Source organism: Elaeis guineensis, chromosome 6, assembly GCF_000442705.2.
Source record: "Elaeis guineensis isolate ETL-2024a chromosome 6, EG11, whole genome shotgun sequence".
Classification (NCBI taxonomy): Eukaryota; Viridiplantae; Streptophyta; class Magnoliopsida; order Arecales; family Arecaceae; genus Elaeis; species Elaeis guineensis.
This window is the reverse complement of record NC_025998.2, coordinates 120,308,021-120,323,338: the sequence shown is the minus strand read 5'-3', so window position 1 is coordinate 120,323,338 and position 15,318 is coordinate 120,308,021. Positions and strand designations below refer to the sequence as shown.

The 15,318-nt window shown below is 39.9% G+C and overlaps 1 non-coding gene across 1 annotated transcript; it reads right to left on the bottom strand.

The window, feature by feature from the left end:
- Window positions 1–391: 391 nt before the first annotated feature.
- On the bottom strand, window positions 392–506 carry LOC114914349 (U5 spliceosomal RNA). The gene has a single exon (XR_003801241.1). It is a non-coding gene; the product is annotated as a U5 spliceosomal RNA (small nuclear RNA).
- Window positions 507–15,318: the final 14,812 nt, after the last annotated feature.

The following is a 15,318-nucleotide window of genomic DNA, read 5'->3' as shown; positions in this document are numbered from 1 at the left end:
GCAGCAAATATACAATTTTTATTGGCCAAAAACAAATCATCAAATAAAAGATAAAGATATTCACATGTTCCAGAAAGGAAAGAAGATCTACCACCAGACCAACCTTCCTAAAACCGATCAAGAAAATATTCTAAAAATGCTAAAAAAATCCCATATTTTATACCTAAAATACTCCCTACAGCAATAGCAGAAAGCTCAAAAAAATCCCAGACAATCTATTTTATTTTAAAAAGAACTAAAAACAGATCTTGGTTCTCATTTTTTTAAAAAAACATTTACATTTAATTTGTTTGATCCAATTTCTTTCAATTAAGACTTTTAACTAAAATTTAAAAAATACTCGAGTTCCCCGTTTCAGAGAAAAAATTTTGATTTTGCTTTGTAGGGCCAATTTCCCAAGGAAATAGGCCCACCAAAAATTGGCGTATGCTGCTCTATGTGGCGGGCACACGGTATTCTTTAGTAAAAGGCGAAAGAATAGTTCGCTTTGTGCCCACCACGCAGCTGCGTGGCTTAGCAAGGCGGACGGCAAAGTTACTATATAGAATGGTGGGATGCTTGGTCTCGTGTTTCTATCCGATATGGGACTAAAATATTCTATTTCCTGCTCCTATTACATGATTCATTGCAGAAACATAAAACATCCCTTGGATCTCATCTCATAACGAACCCTTCTTCCAATCCTCGTCCTCTACCGCTTCCTCCCTCGCACTTCTCCGCCTCTCTCCCCATTAATCCCACCGCCGAATCTGTCAGTGGACTCTGCCGACTATGCGCCATCACATAAAGTTGGGAAGCATTTGCCGAGTTTATATGGATTGCACCTTTTTAATGATGCTTCTCTCTTGTTTGTGCTAAACAATAGAAATCCAATTGCAGTTTGATGTATCAAATTAACATAAAATTAGGTGAAAATCTTTAAATGGATAGAACAAGCAGCAATTCATGCTTCTTATCTCATGCATACCTGTAAAAGAAAATATAAGGGAGAGCCATTGCATAATGGCAAGTTTGATTCACTGTGACTTGGAGAAAATTGGTTCGGAATCTCTCTGAATATCAGAGCGAAGCTGCTACATCTGACCCTCTCCAGACCCCGCTATTTAGTAGCACTTTTAGATTGCGATGATTGGGTTAATGATGATGGAAAGGGGACATTACTCCATCAATGGTCATGGAGAGGGGATGCCGTCGGCTTCTAAATAGAAAGAGACCGATATAAAGAAGGATGAGAGGTCACTGATGCGAGACATAACTGGGACAAAGCCTTTCAGATGTCTTAGGACTCACCTAAACTCGCACACTTGCAAAGCCCCAAGATGGTCCTCCAGTCATCTCACAGCAAACCCTTCCAAATGGTAAAGAGATGCCAAACATTAACACATAATACTACTGGTGCTAACTTGGCTCTTGCCTGCTATAACTTGCCTCAGCTTGTTTGATTTTTAAACAATGGGGTCTTCTTAAACTTTTCACATAACTATGTGGTTGGTTTACCATCTATTGAAACTTACTAGTTAGAGTAAAGAATGAATCTTTTATTCCATTCACTAGACCCCACAATCGTCTAACTTTTTTATTTTTTTGAAAAAAAAAAGGTTTAAATAAATCCAAAAAAGTTATCATATAATTTCATGTTAAGATAATAAGTTATATTGTCACAGGACTTCGGTTGAAGTTGATGTGGCCAAGGTCGGATGCCAATCCGAGAACTAGGACGTCGAAAGAGAATTTGTAAAAGAAGTCCACTCTCATCGGGGGCTATCCGGTTGGAAGATCTTCCGATACTTAAGTCAGTTGGAACTTGAGAATAGTAAAAAAAAAAAGAGGGAGCAAAGGCATAAGCATACTAGAGGATTTTCTTTCTAGAGTTCAGCTTACCTCGAGAGTCCTTTTATTATTTCTTTATATAGAGATGGAGTCGTAGGCCGGTATATCTGAATCCAGTAGGCCGTTAGACTAGACCATGATTTGTCAGACTATTAGAGTAGGAAATCCACCCATTAATCTGCAAATCAAGGTTATTAGTCATGGATAGTGCCTATGTTCTGAAAGTTTGTTGGAAGATTTCAATTAATTACCGACGTGGCTGAATGGGCCAGTGGCCTGTGGTTGGCTCATAGTCAAGGCCTCATCTATCATCGCGGGTCATGGGACCTCACTCTGTGTGGTCGGTAACATCCCGACCTTAGGGTCGGTAACATCCTGACCTTAGGGTCGGTAGGTGCCTAAACCAAGGGTTAGACGGAAGCCGATGAGATCATTTTGACTTGACTCTACATAGTGGTCTTGATGAGTCATTGGTTAGAGTCATCAGTGCTAGTCTGATCACTGGATCGATGGTGACACGTTGATGTCCTCGACGTAAGTCTAATAAAGTTATCCACTTCTTTATTAGGACGTTCAGATGATATTCATCATTGAGGTTTACCTCGATACCTCAGTCAATCCAAGAAGGATATCTGAGGATAAGTTTCAAGGATGATGCCCGAGGTGGTATGACCCCATAACAGGTTACACATTATATTTGTTAAATAAGACATCACTTTATTTTATATAATTTTGTTTTTGTATTAGTCTATAGCAAACAATTGTGAACATCATATAATTAATTATCATAATCAGCAAAGATGCAAGATTTATTATTATGATGATATGACAATCAGAATTAACAAATCGATTAAATCTGCTCGTTGGATTCTTGAATTTAAACTGAAACTAAAATGTGATTTATATGCATTCCACGTACATGGGTGCGAGGATGGGGTGGCTAAGAAATGGAATCATATGTAACAGTAATTTTTCTTTTTATTTCTCTTCTTGCACTTCTAGATTGATATATAAAAGCGATCCATGCACACTTCATTTAGAAGTATATAGTTAAATGGCATAACTATTGCACCATACACCATGATGGAGGTTGGGATATTGTATTTCATCTTATACATTAGCAAGCAAGAATGACTTGGGACCTATATTGACAAATAGGATCTAATTTGCTTACATTTATATGGACATGCACTTTTTGAGCTAATAAATGCCCATATTTATGTTGCTCTAGATATTTTAAACAAGATTATTTCATACATGATCTAGAAATAATCTAGATCATTGACATCATTCATGTAAATCTATTACAATCTTATCAAAGCATTAGTCTAATATGGTGAGTAATTATCTAAATTTTTGAGTAAATACATATGCCCTAGTATCACTATTGCTACCTGGATCATTGACATCATTCACGATGATCAGTTTGCAATTTTACCAAGCCTTTGCTCCAATATGTTGAAAATTTTCTAAATCGTTAGGTAAGCATATATACATCAATCTTGTCATTGCTATCTTTTTCACAATCTCAAGTAACAATATGATTATGATTTTCAAGTATTTATTATCCCTTTTCTACAAAATTAATTACGTTTCGTGAAAGACCCTATATAAAGTCTTCTTATGAGAGCTTTTTCTCTTTGCGGATGCAATCACATCCAAGTAATAAAGCACCGGTATACTAATATAACTCCTATATAGTTAATTATGAATTGATACATAAGACTCCTTGCTCATGGATGTGTTAGTCTAACGTCAGTCACGTATACTGTAGCCTTGACACTCTAATTATATTTAGGGTTGAGAATATAAGAAATCAAAATTTCCAACCAAAAGATGAAAAAATAATACTACGTGCACCTCTATATGGAATTGTTGGTATGCTATACATTTCTTGTTGTCATGATATCACTTTCATGAATAGTAGTATTTAAATATCCCTCATATATTTGAACAATTAACATCATATCTTGAAGATGCATGCCTTACCAGCTTTCTCATGGGACTTGTCCTATAAAGTGGTCCATCAAAACCTTTTTTCGTTAAAAGATTAATATCAGATGGACCACATTATTTCTTTCTATTTATATTTTCTTTATCACCATGATATCAATTTGGCTCATAAAAATAATATTTGAACATATTTTATATATTTAGTTGATGTGTTGCTGATGAAAGATATATCTTATGTTGTGAAAAAATTCTTCCCGGATCGGAAGCGCTGGAGCAAGGTGACATTCGATAGGTCGACGGCGGTCGGACCTACAAGAAAAATTTCATCGGAGGTGGCTCCGACGAAGACCCTCCGATACACAAGTCAGATTCATATGCAATAAGTAGGAAAGAATATTTACGGAAGAGGGAGGAAGCGTACCTAGAGGGTCTCTATTTATCTTTTTATATGTGAGACCAAAGCCTTGAGGAGAGAAGAGGATTTCAGGGATCTTTTATCCCTAATTGAGTATCCTCGAGAATTGTATCTGATCAGGTTCTTTCATGGCACGTGGAGGCCACGCACGTTAATGGCATGGGGACAAAAGGGGCCTAAGAGCTTTGTTTTGCTCGTGGCCATCTCTGTGCTTTGATGGAAGAATACAATAAGGCCATAAAAAGGCTTCCGACAGTCATCATAATGGGCTGTCATCCTTAATGAAAATGATCTGATGGGCCAGAAAGAGGCTATAAAGAAATCTCTTGGAGGTCAATGGCTAAAGCTTACGGTGGAGGTCAATCCCGGGATGCGATGGCCGAAAGAGATCGATAGCCGATGTAAGGGCTGGGGCCGTCATGGGGCCCATAGGCTGAGGTAGGGATTGGTAGCCGAAGTGGGATCGAACATGCGCGAAGGGCACGGGCTTCCATAAGCCGAAGCCGAGCGCATAGGCGCATCCTCCCTCTGCCACCTTTTCTCTTTCTATTTTGTTCTTTTCTTTTGTCTTATTGTAATGCCCATGGGAGAATGAAATAAGGGGAGAGAGAGAGAGAGGTAATTAATGCCGTTGGATCCAGTTGACTCAAGAGCAGACATATAGTGGTTGGGGTGGTTCAAAAATTCTTCACCCCAGATCTTCGACCGATACACATCTTCGGCCAATCCAAGAATACCCCCAACAATAACCCTCTTTACTCCCGAGTCCGAGTCATAATAGAGTTGGACGAAGGGAGTACTACTAATTTGTCGAAGACGTGTCGAGGTCATCTCTTCACTTTGGCTTTTAAGGAATTCATCACATAAAAATAAATCTTAAATGTCTACTATATTGGAATGCTCACACAGCTAATTTGAACCTTAGCATTAGGAAGGTACTAGTTGGGTCTCTCATGATTCTTTGTTGACTTTTTACCAGCTATACTATTGGCTGATGACATAGAACATAAAGTTTCTTTATCCTCATATTGAGTATCCATGGTGGTCTTAGCATCCTGGTCGTTGAAGATAATTCTAAAATATTTTTCTCTCTTTCAGACCAATTAGAACTTCTACAGACATCTCATCATTGAACTGATTCTACATTTACATGTAACTCCTCATCTTCAAGTCGTAAAAGAGAACTAGATCCAACTCTTGAACTACCAACAGATGACCCTTTCCAGATACAGATGTGGTGGGTTCAGCATTGATGGACCTCGACGTCCATACATGGGTTCGATGTTGACAGAGCAGCGCACGTGGAAGGTTTTGGCTCCACAATGGGTGCCACCTTGGCTCTGCTCGCTAGGGAGCGAGAGGCCTTGGGCCTTCCTCAGTGCCGCTCGTGGAAGAGCGAGGGGTCTGTGGATCTTTGCCGGCATTCTTCAGCCTCTGCTATATTTCTATTGCTAAGATTGTGCTCATTTATTTTCAACTGATTGCAGTAACATTTCTGCATATCATCTTTTAGGACCCCTCTTTTGGTCTGTGTCTTTAGTGTAGTCGAGATATTATCCCCCAACAGTTTTAGTATTATCTCAGTTTCTTCTTCTTTTAGGCACTCCTTTGGAACATCTAATTGGCGAGCTTGCAGGCTAACCATTAATGGAATTCAAATAGTACTCAGAGTACATTACATTAGATGAAACCAAAGGCATGAATTTCTTCTACTACTTTGTAGTATACTCTCTTAGTCTAAGCTGGGGTTAGGCGAAGCGCCAGAGGATATGCGTTCGAAACAATATCTATTGCATGGCCAACCATTCTTGTTGGATAACTTGGGTCCATTTCTCTTAAATTAAATAATTGACGTAACCCTCTTCAGTTCATGATTTGTTGCTTTCATAAGTGGCCCAGATATGAGCTCTCCAGTATTGGTGCCTTGATATGGCTTGACATTAGGTGCATGGTCTAGTGTTTTCATCTTGATTTGATTTGACGAAAGCATGCAAGAGCTTTTCACCAATCGTTCCAATCAGAACGGCCAGAGGGTTGGCCAGAACCCTATTCAGATGTATTCGGATTGGATGCTGGGATGGCATTTGATTTTGCCTGTGGTCCGAGGGCCCCCTCGGTGACTTCGAAGGTGAAGATCAGCTTGGTTGCTTCGGAGGGATCTGTTCACGGGCGGTCTTAGTGCCGGTGGGCTTTGGCGCGCAGGAAGCTTTGGTGGCAGGGGCGGCTCAACATATTTGGAGGCCTAAAGCTAAAAACTAAAATATAATTATTTAATTAAAATTTATATAAATTTTTTATTAAAATTTTATTTTTCTAACTTTTTGAGATGTAAAATTTTTAATTAAATTTTTATAATCAAGTTCTCCTAATATTTTTTTTTCAATGGATAATATAGCCAATCCATTTAATCTTTCTTGAGACATTATTGATCTTAAGTAAGATTTTATTAATTTTAATTTTGAAAAACTTTTTTCTGCCGAAGCAACACTTACTGGAATTGTTAACATTATTCTAAAAGCAATATATGCATTTAAAAAAGAGTCGAGTCATCTTATATGATTGAGTATATCCATTGGACTATTATCTTCCACTTGTATAATTTCTTTTAAAATTTTTAGCTTTAAAAATAAATCTAAACCATCAATATCAGAGTAGTTATTATATTTTAAAGAACACTCAAGATTAAGATAATATTCTTTCAAACTATCATTATCTAATGACTTCAATTTTTTACCACTAAATAGAAAACCAAAAATATTTTCATATATCTTAAATTGTTCAAATCTATTTTGAAGCAAAAAAATTACTTGATCTACTATATATAAGAAATAATCAATTCTAAATAATTCTTCAAGAGATTTTGTTATTTCATTGTCAACATTCTCATCAAATTGTTTCTTTCTGCGAATGATACGCTTATCATGAAATTTAGGTTCTATTTTTATTTCAGATGTAATTTCTTTAGAAAAAATCATAGCGGATGAAAATTCATCTTTCTCTATATTTTTAAAAAAAAGAAAGAAGACCTTTTAATTATTCTATAGCAACATCAATATGCATATCTGTTGATTGTAAACTTTTGCTAACTGAATTAACAGCAAATAATATATCATACCAAATAGTCATGCCCAATAAAAACTCAAAATTTTCAAGCTCATATGTTGCTAAGCAATTAGCTTCGCTTTTAGTTTTAGGATCTTCACTAACTTCTGTTAATTCTAATAAAGCATCTCTTATTTGTGGAGCTTGAAATCTTATTGCTTTAATACTTTCAATATAACTTTTCCAACATATTTGTGATAATGATTTAAGAGTTAGACCAGAAATATTATCTTGTAAAATTTTTCATCATTTAGTAGAAGAAGAAAATAGTGAATAGATATATTGTACCATTCTAAAAAATGATATAGCTTTAGTACAAGAACTAGCCATATCACAAAGTACTAAATTTAAACTATGACAACCACATGGTGTATAAAAGGATCTAGGATTTATATCTAAAAATCTTTTTTGTACTCCTTGCTATTTGCCCTTCATATTAGATCCATTATCATATCCTTGTCCTCTTAAATTGTTAATATCAAGTCTAATATATTTTATTTCATCCATAATGACATCAAAAAGATCTTTTCCAGTTGTATCATCTACTTTTAAAAATTCAAAAAAATATTTCATAATTTTGATTGGACTTGATGAAATATCTACACATCGTAATATAAAAGATATTTGCTCTTGATAACTTATATCTGGAGTGCAATCAAGTATTATTGAAAAATATTTTACTTCTAAATTTTTTTAATAATTTTATTTTTAATTTTATTTGCTAACAAATTTATCAATTTATTTTGTACATTATGTCCAAGATAATGGGTATGAATTTTATCATCTTTAATACGTCGAATATATTCTTGCATTATCGGATCGAATTCTGCAATCATTTCAATTAGACTTAAAAAATTTTTATTATTTGTTTGATAGATCTTTTCATTTTTTCCACGAAAAGCTAAATTATTTTTACCAAGAGTTTTTACTACAGCAAAAATTTTTAATAAGACTTTTTTCCAATATTCTTCATCTTTATTTATTTGTTCTTGAATACTTTTATCAATTATTTTATTTTTCAATAGTCTCATTTCTAAATCAATTCATGAACATATATTAATAACATACTCATTACTCATCTCATGACTCTTAAGTTTAGCACTAAGATTTCTTCAATCTCTACTACCAACATTAGCTAGTTTACTTATACTAGAAGCAGAATTAAATAATTTGTAACAAAAATAAAATACTCTGTCCAAGTCTTTTGAATAAACTAACCATCTTCTTTCATACTTCTCCCTGTTTGTCAACTTTTGAATATAGTATGTAGTAGAAAAATATTTTGAAAATTTATCTTTAGAAAAATCTATATCATCAATTCTAATTGGACCTTTTTCTACTAATAAATCTTTCAAATTTGTATCAATATTTGTCCATTGACTTGGATCATAAATATTTTTAGGAATGCAATCATTTAAATTAACCAATTGATTTTCTTCACTATGATTTTGAAGATTACCTTGAATCTTTTCATTGACTTTTTCTTGTTCTAATATTTCATTATCATTTAATTCTAAAAGATTATTAACTTATTCATTTAAAGAACATTCATCAATATTTTTTAATTTATTATTTTTATTACTTATAAAGAATTTATCGAGAGCTCCTTTTTGAGATTGTATTAAACTTTTAATTTTTCTTTTTTTTGAAGCTTTGAATAACCAGATTCATATTTTTGAGTTGACATATTTAAATTCTTATTATGAATTATCAAAAAGATATAACTATTATAATTATTTTATATTTCTTAAATAGCCAATACAAGATCAACAATCAAAATTTTTAATTCAATGAATCAAATATTAAATAAAATAAAGATAATATATAATAATATAATATATATTTTAAATTAATTAAAAAATAGATAAAGATTAGAATAATAGTATCCGATTGTTCAATGCTGATTGCAAATGAGAATAATAGCACCCGATTGTTGAATGCTATGTAAAATATGGAGCATCCACTGCAACACTATTCCACTATTTTTATCAATTATCTAAATATAACAATATAAAAAAAAAGAAGCAATTCAGGTTAGTTTTATAAAAGAAAAAAAATGATCGTTGAAATTTTTTCGTTGAAGTGGTTGAATCAGATTAATTACCGCTGTTAATCTGCAAGCCACCCACTGCTTTTTTTTTTCTTTCTCCCACGCTCTCCCACCATCCCACGCTACCTGCCCATCAGCCACGTGTTTTAATTTTTGAAAAAAAAAACCGATGCCACATCGGCATAGCCCTTTCGTCTTCCATTCCACTGCTCTGTGGCTGTGACCGATCACCGGCCGATCGACCGTCGACGAGCCGCGACAGGCGTCATCGGACCAAGCAAGAAGGGGGGACTTAGGGGCTGTGCAGGCCGCAAGGTCCGGCAGGGGCCAGGGAGGGGCCTTCTTCCGGGCTCCGACTTTCGAGAAATGAAGGCGGACCGACGGCCCACCGGCCCGGCGCACCAAACAGGACGGAGGGGGAGTGCCGAAAAATAAAAAAAAATGAAGAAACTTACTGGTGGAGGCCGGGGGGGGGGGGTGGACCGCTCTACTCAGCAATGGTGTGGTTCGTGTGGACTGTGGAGTGGAGCCGACGAGCCGTGGTGGTCCTGGACGGCTGGACCTCCTCACCTCCTGGCTCCTGGTGGTCTTGCCTTGCCGTCTTGCCGGTCGGGGAGGCCTTGTCGGGCTGAAGAGATCGAGACTGGTGGAGCCGTGGAGCGTGGACTTGGAGGCGGGGCGGGACTGGGACGCCGGAGGTGGAGACATGGAGGCGAAGGTGGGATCGGGATGCTGGGATGCACCGATCGGCCGATGCGGTTGCTGATGGAGCGTGGAGGCGGGACCGGGATGGCGGGACATCAGACGGTCGGAGGTGGAGGTGTGGAGGTGGAGGCTGGACCGCGACTGGACTTGGAGGCGGGACCGGGACACCGGAGATGGGATCGGGATGCGGTCACTGATGGAGCATGGAGGGCCTGGAGGCGGGATCGGGATGCCGGAGGTGGAGGCTGGATGCCTGGATCGGGACGTCGGAGGCGGGAGGCGAAGGCTGGACCGCGATGTCGGATGCGAGCGAGCGGGGGGCCTCCTGGGGGTGGGGGCCTAAGGCAAGGGCTTCGGTGGCCTTGCCCTTCAGCCGCCCCTGTTTGGTGGGATTGGTACTATTGGTTAGGGGAGTTTAGATTAGGGAGTTGGCCAAGATCGATTGCGTCGATGGTGCAGCATGCATGTGGGGAGGCAGCAGATCCACAGACACGATGAAGCTCACGACGGTTGGAGCTAACATGGGTGGCCTTGATCTTTATCAGAGGTGAACATGCACACGGGGACTTCGATGTCGATAGGGGGCATCCGGAGATCACCTTCGGTCGGCCATGCTTTGGGATCACCGTGAGGTCACCCAGGCAGATCTGTTGATGGGTTTCGGCACCGCCTGGGAATGGTGTAGGGGACCTCGACAACGGTGGGAGGCTTGCGTGAGAGAGGTGCAGCCGATCATAGGGGACTCGCTCTGGCTGGTCTGGCTTGGAGGTAACTCTGGGGCCAAATCTGGTAGTAGACTGGGCGAGATCGATGGGGGCTTCAGCATCGTCCGAGAGCCAGTCAGTTGGAAGGGAGGTGAAGAAAGCTAGGGACTTCGGTGATGATAGTTGGGGTCGGATTCGCTGGAGAGTTTGGTGAAATTAGGGGCCCGATCCCCCTGTGAACCTCAGCACATGTCGGGACTTAGTGTGTCAGCCATAAGTGATGGCAGAAGAGGAATTCGGATGGAGGATGTGAGATGCAGACCAAAAGGGGGTTCGTTGGAGGGGTTCGGCTCCACTCAAGGGGGAATCAGTCGAAGGGGTTTGGCTTCGCTTAAGGGGGAATCGGCCGGAGTGGTTCGGCAAGGGTAGAATGCGCAAGAGGGAGAAGGGGTGCCTAAGATCGGCTTTGTCGGTGGGGTTCGGTGTGGCATAGATGGAGGATCATTCGGGGGCCACCTGGGACTAGACCCATAGTGGCCAAGGAGGGATCGGTGGCACAGGGGGCCGGATGCACGCACGTGGGAATGTAGGATTTCAAAGCCGGATCGACCGACGAGCATGGTTGCTCGGAGGGGATCGCTTACGGACAGCGCATGGGAGGAGCGGACGCATGAGAGAGAGAGAAGGTCTAGTCCCCCATCTTATTTATTATTATATTTTTTCTTGTTGTTTTTTGCTTTTTATTCTTTTAATCTTGCCCATGGAAGTGTCATGGATCGAATTGTGTGGGCTTTGGAGCTCTGGTCACTGGTTTCGGCCATGCATGGGCCTACAGAAGGAAGTTTCAGCTATACATGGAAGTATGCAGGGAAACTTGGGAGTCTTCGATCCTAGCTCAGAAAAGCACGTGCACATGAAGGCGCACAAGGGATTGCTTCAATAGCATCACAGGTCTTGGTATACATGAGAGCCCCAAGGAGGTTTCAGACTCGCCAGCACTGAACTCGGCATCGACGGTGAGCGTGCGAGCATGCATGTGTGGAAGACCCGTGGCAGATGGTCGGATGGGGTTGGCTGGAGCCATTTCCTCCCTTCTCCCTTGCTTATTCTCTCTCTCCTTTTTTTTATCTATCTGGTTGTACCACCCATGGGGTGATGAGATATGAGAAGGGGAGAAATTATTGCACCCATCAGGTTTAGGGCGATTCTTGGAGCATGTGCATTACAAATAAAGCACAGTCAGGAATTGAATGGAATACAAAAATGATACAGTTTTTGGGGCACTAGTGACTTTTTGGTGTAACTTCACATCTTTAATTTAGTCTTTTTCATGTATTTATCACTTCAGTTTCATATTTTTTTTATTATCTGAACCTAGCATTCTGATTTTGGATTTGGGGGTCTAGTCAAGGATCTTTGTCACCATGCTAGGATCCTAAGGTCTGCATCAGACTCGCCGAAGACTCTTTTCGATGAGGAGCTAAGAAACTAACCCTCTTGAGAAGTCTGAAGGCCTTGATCTTCAGGGAGTCTACATGTAAGGAGTTTGTGATACAATTACAAACCAACAAATATGTAAGCATCTAAATCGAGATTTTTATCTGCACTCTCATCATGGTGGGGACTTCATCTGCACTCCCATCATGGTGGGGGCTTTTTCTGCAGTCTCACTATCGTAGGGGCTTAATCTGCACTCTCATCGAATAGATGAGGGCTTAATCTGTACTTTTATTATAGCGGGGGCTTAATCTACACTCCCATCGAATAGGGGGGCTTAATCTCACTCCCACCATAGCGGGGGCTTAATCTACACTCTCACTATCGTGGGGGCTTAATTTACACTTTCATCATGGTGGAGGTTTAATTTATACTTCCACCAAATAGGTGGAGGCTTAATCTGTACTCTCATCATGGTGGGGGCTTAATCTGCACTCTCATCGAATAGGTGGGAGATTAATCTATACTCCCATCAAAGTGGAAGCTTAATGTACACTCCTATCGAATAGATGGGGGCTTAATTTACACTCTCACCATAGTGGAGGCTTAATCTGCACTTCCACTATAGTGGAGGCTTAATCTGTACTTTCACTATCGTGGAGGTTTAATCTATATTCTCTTCATAGTGAGGGCTTAATCTGCACTCCCATCGTGATGGGGGTTTAATCTGTGCTCTCACCATAGTGGAGGCAGATTCGGAAGCTTAATCTGCACTTCCACTATTATGAAAACTTAATTTATACTTTCATCGAATAGGTGGAGGCTTAATCTACACTCCCACCAAATAGATAAGGGCTTAATTTGTGCTCTCACTATGGTGGGGGCTTAATCTGCACTTCCATCATAGTGTGGGCTTAATCTGCACTCGCATGATCGTGGGGGCTTAATTTGCACTCCCACCATGGTGGGGGCTTAATTTGCACTCCCACTATAGCAGGGGCATAATCTGCGCTCCCATCGAATAGGTAGGAGCTTAATCTATACTCCCACAATAGCTGGAGCTTAATCTGCACACCCACTATCGTGGAGGCTTAATCTACACTGCCACCAAATAGATGGGAGCTTAATCTGCACTTTCACTATCGTGGAGGCTTAATCTGCACTCCCACTATAGTGGGTGCTTAATCTATACTCCCATCGAATAGGTGGAGGCTTAATCTGTGCTCCCACCATGATGGGAGCTTAATCTGTGCTTCCACCGTGGTAGGGGCTTAATCTTCACTCTCACTATAGTGGAGGCTTAATTTATACTTTCACCATGATGGAGGCTTAATCTGCACTCCCACCATAGTGGAGGCTTAATCTGTACTTCTACCATAGTGGGGGCTTAATCTGCAGTCCCATCGAATAGATGGGGGCTTAATCTACTCTCCCACCGAATAAGTGGAGGCAGAGATGGGGGCTTAATCTACACTCCCACCAAATTGGTGGGGGCTTAATCTACGCTTCCACCATGGTGGAGGCTTAATCTGCACTCCGATCGAATAGATGGAGGCTTAATCTATGCTCCCACTATGGTGGAGGCTTAATCTGTACTTCTACCATAGTGAGAGCTTAATTTGCACTCTCACTATCGTGGGGACTTAATCTGCACTCCCACTATGGTGGGAGCTTAATCTGCACTCTCACCGAATAGGTGGGTGCTTAATCTATACTTCCACCGTGGTGAGGGCTTCAGATCGGCCAGGCTCTGACTTTGGCTTCAATTTTTGATTTCAATACTCATGGACCAGAAAATTTTTCGATTCAGATTACGTATACCCCATTTGTTGGGCACAATCGAGGATGCTCGAGGGAATGTTTAACTGATCCAGTTGATTCATGGCCACGATCAACTCATTTGAAGTGCATCCACGATCGAGGTCCTGGTCATAAATTTTTGAATCATCTATGTGATGCTTTTTAGGAAGTTTTGCTAGCCACATTATTTTTCTGTCGCTTCATAGGCCGCCTTAGCATGGAAGCAAGGCACGTGAATGGAGGAGCTTACAGACCTCTATTTCTTCTATTTCTTCTCCTCCCTTTCTTTTCTGTTGTCACTGATGATAGGAAGGGGCTAGAGGGCAAGGTAGACCATAGCGCCAGAGGCATTAACTCAAAACCCTATTTTCTCTCTTTATTATTTGTCTTATATACTTTTCTTCTTTTTTTTTTGTCATATCTTGTCCTGCCACCCATAGTGCCAGAGGCATTAATGCCCCTGTTAAGATACTTGATGGCAGGTGTTAGAGATTTTTCTCCCCCATAAAATTGAAGGAAGAAAAATCTGTTTCTTTGAAAAAATACAGCAGAAAGCCAGAATGCATCTAAAAATTTTCTATAACAACTTAATAAATATTAGATCTTTACCTGATATGCAGTAGAATTTGAATTAAATCTCAAAGATTCTGAATCTAAAGCCTCATGTAGGTCTGAATCCACAAATCCTCTACTTTGCGCGTACGTCAAACTTCGCAGAAAGGTGGGATGAAGCCTCAGATTGAAGCACCTTCACAAGGCAATAAGAGAAGGGAGAGAGACTCTAGTGTGATGCCTCACACCAGCGAGAGGGGATGCCCAAGAGGCCTTGATGCCGTGGAGAGAAGGGACGCCCAAGGGAGCTCACTTTAAGAGGGAAGGGGATGCCCACTACTCCTTTATGCCTTCTCTTTCTCTCTTTCTCTCTTTCTCACCTTAGCACACAATCTAATTGTTATGCCATGATAGTTAGAGATCCTTCCTTTTTATAGATGATTTTTTATGACCCATAAGACTAGGATTCCTAATTCAAATAGGCTTTGAATTAATCCATAACTTATCAAAGAAGGAGTCCTAAGAGAGAAAAGATTGGCGCCCAACTAGGCACCCTCATGCACCCACACCTACGCCCAAGTGTGGGGCGGCAACAACCAGCACCCCATCACCTCTTGATCGGCCATGAGAAGTGAGAGTCTCAATAAAAGTGGACTCTAATGATCTAATCTAAATATGGATCAATTCAAATTCAATTCGAACATGATTCGAATCAAATTCGAATAGGTTGTCAATCCCAAACTGTTTAGGATTTAAGACAGTCTAACTTA